Source organism: Hydra viridissima, unplaced genomic scaffold (assembly GCF_058129835.1).
Source record: "Hydra viridissima isolate aposymbiotic clone 2 unplaced genomic scaffold, HvirCarnegie_v1 scaffold_1, whole genome shotgun sequence".
In the NCBI taxonomy this organism is placed as follows: Eukaryota; Metazoa; Cnidaria; class Hydrozoa; order Anthoathecata; family Hydridae; genus Hydra; species Hydra viridissima.
In genome coordinates this window covers 12762438-12771599 of record NW_028324300.1, presented here as the reverse complement: position 1 = coordinate 12771599, position 9162 = coordinate 12762438, and positions in this window count along the sequence as shown.

Below are 9162 nucleotides of genomic sequence, written 5' to 3'. Positions count from 1 at the left end.
TGAAAACTTGACCGGGAATATTTGTTCCAGAGGTGCTGTATAAAGCCAGCCACAACCTTCTCAACACTCCAGATTTTCCGGAAAACGAAAACACTGGCGAAGTGGTTAGCGCCGCTACCGTCTGTGACTTAAACCCTAAACTGGTGAAGCTAGATCCTGGAACGATACTGGTCAGACTTGATTTTTGCAACAACAAGTCTACATAATTTTTTGTCGCTCCATCTTGCGCTTTGGTTGGATCGATCACGTTGATTAATTTGTGTGAATTCAAATCCAAATCCGCAGTGCCCACAATCGTACCACCTGACGCATGCGTGTCTACATAATTTTTCGTAGCTGAATCTGAAGCTGATGTAGGTTCTGCTAAATTAGTCAGTTTATGGGCTGTCATGTTAATGTCGTCGTAAGAAATGTTATTGTAAGAGACTTTGGTGTCTACATACCCTTTTGTCGCTGCATCTTTTAAATTGGTCGGATCGGAAACGTTGATCAACTTGTGAGAGTTCATGTCAATGATTCCAGTGATCGTGCTGGATCCGTCCGTTTTAACACACTGGCTTGAGCTGACGTCGACGTAGTTTTTTGTCGCAGCGTCATGCAAATTAGTGGGTTCGTTCAAATTGATCGCCTTGTGAAAATTTAAATCCAAGTCTGCAGTTCCAATCGCTGTTCCTCCTCCTGACACATGTGTGTCTACATAATTTTTTGTAGCAGCATCGTGTGCGTTAGTCGGTTCAGCCAAATTGATGATTTTATGAGAGTTGTAATCCAAATCTGCAGTGATGGTGCTGTTTCCATCTGTTCTGATATAGAGATCGCCTGTTATGACTGTTGATGAGAAAGGATCATAAAAATACCTCCCTAATTCAGTTCTTCCAAATTTGTCAATCATTTTTTAATGAGGGAAAAAATTTTTTTTTCACCAAAGTGTGTTAACAACGCTTTGAAAGTCACCCCCTTCCTGTAATTTTTTCAAGACGTAAAGACACAAGTGACCGCAATAAGAAGTATCACCAAACTGAATCCTTTCGCTGTTGTAATAAACCGGGCTTTTCAAGTATTTAGTCAATTCAACAAGAGGAGGCTGAGCATAAGAGTCAAAGCTGTATTTTTTATCCTCATCTTTATACCAGCACACCCAATGAAATCCATCTGTGCTAGAATCTCCCGTGTTGGTAATGCCACATTCTTTTTTTCTTGGCTTTTTTGGTAACGCGTCTCTGACAAAAACACCTCTAAAGTTTTTGATTTTAAGCTTTTTTGCAGCATCTATTAATTGAAAGTTGGTGAGAGGCTTGTTCGGTAGTACAATCCCTTCAACGTTGATCATTTTTAAAATTCAGAAAAATTTTAAAAAATCTTACATTTCATCCTGTTCTATTTCATCTTCTTTCACCTCTAAATTAAAGTCTTCACACATCATGAGGCTATGAGGTAAAGATGCATTTTTTACGATGACAGCTTCGGACAGTTTAACTTGAATAGACACAATCGAAGGACCAATATACACCCCCTCAATTCTAAGTCCTCCAATAGCGTAACATCTTTGATTGATAAAATCATGTCCAGAAGATCTGACCAAATTTTTATTACTTCGTTCCCCTTTGACTCCATTTTTTATATCAAGATCTGTTTTCTTTCTATAAAATGTAGTTGTCATGAGCAATTCGTCTTTCTCATTTTTAGTAAACGTCTTTGCATAAAAGACTGGTGCTGCTTCAGGATGCTCAGCTTTATATTTTAAAATACTCAATTCGTTTGAATTAATTTGCTTTTTTCTTCCTCCTTTTTTAAGTTTGGCTGACAATTTATCCACTTCACCTCTTATAAACAAAGTAATTTTTTCCATTGTAGCAATAAACTTTTCTTCTTGTTCAGTTTTACCCTTTTTAGCATCAAAGCAAACGAATGGCATGGAATAACCAGTCAATTTTTGTGTTGCTGGTTCTTTATTCTCGCATACGCCATACGAAAATAATGTAGGCGTTCGTATTACAAGAGGACCATCTCCAGTTGGATAAGAATATTTTACTGGCACTTTTTGATAGACAACTGGTTTGGTTGCTGCGTAAATTTCTCCAACTGATAATTTACCCTCATCAAAATTTTCAATTGTAATAAAATTCATTTCTTTTCTATATACAAGATTTTTATTTAACTCAAAATAAAAATTTTTTCATTGTATTTTTTTAGATTCGCTTGCGAATCCATTGAATATTAGTTTTTCTTAGATTTTTTAAAATTCTTTGCAACACCCAATCCAAATTTAGCTTTGGCTTTGATGATTGGAGTGATCAGTTTTCTTTCGTTTATTTCTTTTTGAGTGGGATTGGGAATCGAATCCGTTTCTTCAAGCATCATTTGATCTGCTACATTTCTGCTTTTAACGTCGTTTAAATATTTGTAAGCTAAATCGTGGTGATATGCTGCATTGTCTACTCTATCCACCGGTTTGCTCCACTCTTGATACATGTCTGTGGAAGTGAGTCTTTTGTCTAAATTGGTACCAGGTCCTGCAAAGTTCATCCCTGGAACGTGCATTTCTCCTGGAAACTTTGCCCATGGAAGCTTTATTTTTTTTGAAAAATTGTTGATCGATTCCACCAAGTCTCCTCCATTAACTGCATGCGTGGAAACAAACTTGCATTTTCCTCTTCCGCAGGCAGCAAATGTTCCTTTAAGCATATTTCTATTGCTTTTGCTTATAGAGTGGTACAAGTTGTTCGTTTCTGTTATTTTTTTACATTTGACGCAATACATTTTTTATATTCAACATAATAAAAAATGGAAGTGATTGATTTGTCATGGAACGTAAATAAAAACAAAAGGAAAAACAACAAGCTTTTGCCTAAAAGTATACGCGGAATCATTATTGGGAAATCAGGCTGTGGAAAAACAACACTACTACTCAATTTACTTTTAAGACCTGGCTGGTTAGACTATAACCATTTGCAAGTGTTTGGAAAATCCCTTTTTCAGCCAGAATATAAAATATTAAAAAACTCGTTTGAGAAGAAATTACCGAAAGAGGTTATTCTTGATTTGTTTAACATTCAAAGCAAAATTGAGCAATTGAACATAAGTCCTGAATGCGTTATTGATGAAATTTCAAAAAAATGGAATAACACAGAGGATATGGAATGTCAATTTTTCGAAACTGCTGACGATGTGCCTAATCCTGAAGATCTTGATTCATCCAAAAACAATTTAATGATCTTTGACGATTTACAATTGACCAAACAAAACAAGTGTGAAAAATACTACATCCGAGGAAGACATTCTAACGTCGACTGTTTTTACCTTGCTCAAAACTATTTTATGCTACCTAGACAAACCATCCGAGAAAACGCTAATTTCATTTGTTTGTTTCCTCAAGACTTAAAAAACATTAACCACATTTACCAAGATCATGTTTCAAGCGATATGCAAATAGAAGAGTTTAAAAAGTTTTGTAAATATTGTTGGTCTCAACCTCACGGATTTGCAGTCATTGATTTATCCTCAAAAAAGGATTGTGGAAAATATCGAAGCGGATTTGACAATTTTTATTTTCCCAACTCTATATAAAAAGATGAGCGGATTTTATCTCCTTGCAAAAGCAAAAAAAGAAACTCCAACCGTGAGAAACAGCGTCATCCAAACCGAGTTTGACAACCCTATTGAATTCGAATCTAATAAAAAGTATGAAATGGCTCTTGTTGGCTTTGACACTGTTCACAGCTACACCAACATTAATTCTACAAATAATGTTTTCAGATACAGTCCAAACGCTGGTTCAAACAGCTACACCATTTACATCGAAGAAGGAGCGTATGAAATTAGCGAGATTAATGATTATCTTCAGAGGGAAATGGAAAAACAAGTTGGAAACTTATATAGAGTGGATGGTGTTGTTATCGGTGCAAACCTAACCACTTTAAGAACTACTCTGAAATTTGGAAAACCTGGATCTACAACAAAATATTGGGTGGATTTCAACGTGAATAACAGTTTAGCTACTGTTCTCGGATTTAATAAAGAAGAATATACCTATGTAGAGAAAAAGGATGATCCAGCAAATCCAGATAAAGTCACAAGTTATATTGACTATTACGAGTCTGAATCACTTTCGAGAATAGACGATATAGCCATCATCAGAATCACGAACGATGTGATCGGATCCTCTTATGATAACGGAAAAAGAACATCTGACATTTACTCTTTTCATCCTGACACTCCTCCAGGCTATAAAATTAGCGAAAAACCTTTCCACTTGATATACTTGCCTATCATAGTGGGTAGAATTTCAAGAATGGAAACAAGAATTGTAGATCAAAACGGTAACTTGATTGACTTTAGAGGTGAAGACATTATCCTCAGATTTCACGTGAGAGAAAGAATAACCTCTGTGCTTCAAGATCTTTTTACGAGCAGCGCTGTTCAACGATAATTTTTTTCTTTTATTTTAAAAATGAGTTACCAAAAAGTAAAATTAAACATTTCACAAAGTCAATCTGACAAAATAAAAAAAGCGATTCAAGAAAAGACTGATGTCAATATAAGACTATCTCATCAAGACTTGAACGGTGAACATGTTCTCGCTATCACTCAAGCGCAATTGAACAAAATTACAAAAGCGTATGAAGCTGGTAAAGGAGTCACTCTTAAATTGAGCAAAAGACAACTTGCACACAACTCAACCATTGAAGGTGGATTTATCGGAGCTCCTCTACCGTTATTAGGTATGTTAGGCAGCACTATTGCCACAAGAGTAGTTCCTGCTCTAGCTACTGGATTGCTAGCAGGTGTAGGTTCTTCTGCTGGCTCTGCTATGGTTGATAAAATTGCTGGAAGAGGAATCGTTTACTTGAAAAAGAATGGAAATGGAATGAAAATGACTGCCGCAGGATCAGGAATCTTTTTAAGACCTTGGGTAAAGCCTACTATTGGTGAAGGACTCTTTGTTAAAAATGGAAAAGGTTATCAATCTATTGGATCCGGATTATTGCTCGGACCCAACTCACCCTTTAATAGCATACCCTTTTTAGGCGCTATTCTATGAAAAGCTCTTGTAAATTGTACAAAGAAAAAAAACTTTTTAAAATGATATAAATAAATTTTTTCTTGCTATATAAAAATGACATACTCCTTTAAAATTTTTGATAAAGAATCAAACAGGTACTATACATACGTATTTAATGATTATGATCAATATATCAGAAAACGTATTCTCCTAGATAAAGATTTCAAAGATAACAGTAGAGAGATTGAAGCAAATCAACAATGTAAACAATTGTTAAAAGAAATAGAAAAATTAGGAAAATAGAGTCATGGAAAAAAATAGGAAAATAGAGTCATGGAAATATGATCAGATGCGTAAAATGAGAATTGAAGAAAAAGAACAAAATTTAAATTATCAAAAACAAAGACTAGTAAGATATTTTAAATATATAATTAAAAAACCTGTCCCATCTGAACTCTTAGATTCTAACCAAACTTTACATTAAAAAAACCTATTTTATATATCTGAAAAATATATAAAATTATTCTTTAATTTTACTCATATTGAAATTTGCTTTCGTATTCTTAACAATATCTTCACTATAATCATGATAAATTCTTTTTACAGATCTAGCATGCACTAAACTTCTTGTCACTGTTTTTTTCACTTCAATACGACTATATGTATCAATAGCAGATTTTAATCTTATTAAAACTTCTTCGAATGACAACATTTGAATCATTTGTATAAACGATTTTTTAACACACTTTGGAAGCTTTCGAACGTTTTTTTCTAATTTAAGAAATTTTCTAGATTTCTCATCACGGTATTTCACTTCTTCACCTTCAAGAATATAAAGAAGATCGAATACATCTATTTCATCCATTTTTATATAAAAAGAAATTTATTTAACTCAAAATTAAAAATTTTTTATTTTCACTATCGTTTACTGTAATATAGAACAAATACTATGATGAATTAAAAAGAATCAACTCTCTCTCATTAAAAAAATGAGCATTGTCTTATTGAACATGAGAATTATGGAAAAGTTTGACAAGGATAACATTGACGATATAGCGCAGTTAAAATCCATATTTCTTCTTTTAGAAAACAAACACGAACTATCAGATGAAGCTCTTAAACATCTGTTGGAGACTAAAGAAGAATTGGATAAACGCAAGACTGAAAAAATGACGTTTATCGCCAAGACAAACCATCTCATCCAGCGATATCAAGACATCTTGCAGACGCAGCTTTCATTTGAAGATCGTGCTAAATTTGACGATGAAAAAAATCAACTTCAACGTCACTATTTTACCATCGCAGAAGAAACGCTTTCTCAACGACAGTGGACCGATATTAAAATTGCTCAAAAACTGGTCTTGCATACTAAATGTAAATTTTGCATCAATGACGATCCGAGCCAGTTTGAAATGGACGACAGCAATAAAAAATACTGTCTCTTGTGTTCGGGTCAGCAAGAAATGTTAGAAACAACTGTCCCGTATAAAGACTACGACCGATCCAATTCGGTAAACAAATACACTTATTCGCGTATTATTCATTTTCAAGAATGCATAAAACAATATCAAGGTAAGCAAAACTGCAAGATCCCTGAAGAAGTTTTGAAAAATTGGAAAAAAAATTCAAGGCGTTAAACTTATTAATCGATTCTGAAAATACGCATGTGAAATATTCTCGCATTACCAAAGAACACATTTTAATCTTTTTAAAACAACTCAACTATACCAATCAGTATGAAAATGCCAACTATATCTATTACGTGCTTGTCGGTAAGCGAGACGATATAGAATACCTCGAAGAACAGCTCATCAAAGATTTCAAGGACTTGTCTTTCTTATACGATCTGGTGTACGGAAAAGACAAACCGAAAGAATTAAAAAGAAAAAGTTTCATGAACGCCCAGTACATTTTGTTTCAACTGGTCCAAAATAGAAGTCATCCATGTCGGCTTGAAGATTTTTCAGTTTTAAAAACTATTGACAAGAAAAGATTTTACGACGACATTTGCTCCCATCTGTTTGCAAAACTCGGATGGAATTTTACCCCGACCTTTTAATTATGGACTATGATCAACTCTTCGAACATGATGATTAAATATAAACTCAGAACACGATGTCATACTGAAAACCTTAACTATAGCAAATCAAAATATTATAAAAATACTGATGCGGTATTTCTATAAATCACAATACACAATTCATGATTGCAGAAAATTAAAAAAACATGACGCCATCTTGATTTCCTTAAGTATAGAAAAGTATCAATGAGCCAGAATCGGCAAGTCCTAGTAGTGCTATTATCCAAATCAAAAAGATATTTCTAATTTTTTAACTATTTTTAACACTTGGTAGACAATTGCTAATTCTAAACAAAGATTTTCACCTAATATTATTGGCAATGCTATTGTATCAGGAGATATGATAATGACATTTTATCAAGCTCTGGCTGATTCGATCAATGGTCTTTTTCACCTGCATTCACCCTCACAAATCAAACTGCATCAGCATTTTTAGTCACTCTATGTGCTCAAGCAGTGCTTGTTGAGGAACTCTTGGACTGCGATCTTGAAAATAACTCTTATCTATCTCTGTTATCACGTGGTGGACTATTTGTTCCATCTAAACAGCTTGCAGAATTTGTTTGTAGTGTATTTGCCATTTTGGATTTAATTGAGAATGAAATTTCATCTTTATCAATTCCTGTCATTAAGTCATCAACATACATTGTACATAAATATGCACCAAAAAGCAAATTTGTTTGTGAGAATCATGAAAGTTGGGGAATTATGTTTTCAACAAAAATTCTTGTCAATGTTTTTTTTAACAACAAACATAAAATATTAAAGGATTTCCTTTCCAATAATAACTTAAAAACATTTAAAAAGAGACAAAGAAAAAAATAAAGTTAAAATTGGAAATATAAGTTGTATGTTATGCAAGGTGTATAGCATTTGTTTATATACTTTATTAAAATTTACCTTCTATTTGAGTTCTTTGAATTGTTTCTTGAAATTTTTCTTATAGTTTAAGAAAATACATGAATATAGATAAATATTATAGATAAATATAATATACATAGATATGAATGCACTTTGATTTGAACAATTTTTGTGACAATCAGATAACTTAGGTATTTTAGCAATGATTACAAATCTCAAACAAATATTACACATGTCTTCAAATCTTTGATAACTAATTTATCTTGAATAAATATATAATAATAAACAGCGATTGCCACTTTTATATTGAAGTAAGTAATTAAGGTTTGAACTGCTTTTTAAAAATTAGATATTTAGTGCAGCCATTTTTCGAACAGAAATTGGCCTCTTAATTTCCCCCTCAAAAATGTGAGATATACGGCCGTGAATATAGTAGGCCATTCTGGAACAAAGATGAAACTTTAAATAGGCTTAAAATGATCCAATCAATTAAAAAAAAAATTAAAAGTTGTAAAATTTGTTAGCAATTATTGATACTTTCTCTAAATGTGGATGGTTAGTTCCGTTACATGACAAAACAAATAAGCAATTGCAAAAGTTATTCAATAAACGATAACCAACTAAAGTGAAGGTTGATGAAGGTAAAAACTTTTATATTAAAGACGTGAAAAGTTTAGTCGAATTATAGTCTACAGCAATGAAGAAATGTCAAGTGTAGTGGAAAGAAGGAATCGCAAAAAAAGAATAAGTGAAATCTTTATGCTGATTGTAAGCAACCCATTTATCATTATAAAAGAAAAGAAAACTAACTAACATTTTCAATTTGATGTAAAGGAAGAATAAACAAGAAAAAGGCAACTTTTGGAAAGGGTCATAAAATTAAACGAACTGAAAAAGCATTTACAAAATCTGAAGTACAAAATATAACTCCAGTTACATATAAGATTAAAGATTATAATTAAAAAGAAACACATCTCTGACATGTTTTCTACTCTGTAAATCTCTTGTTATGTTTTAAATAACTCAGCTTCGCAGAATGCTAAGTTATTTAAAACATAACAATATTTAAACAATATTTAAAACATAACAAGAGATTTACAGTGTAGAAAACATGTAAAAGAAATGGAAAGGGAATATGGGTGGTTATTTAGCCTCTTCAACTCACGGATGAATAATGAAGATCTTTTTTGATCTGTCTTATGTTGTGAAATTCACGGAG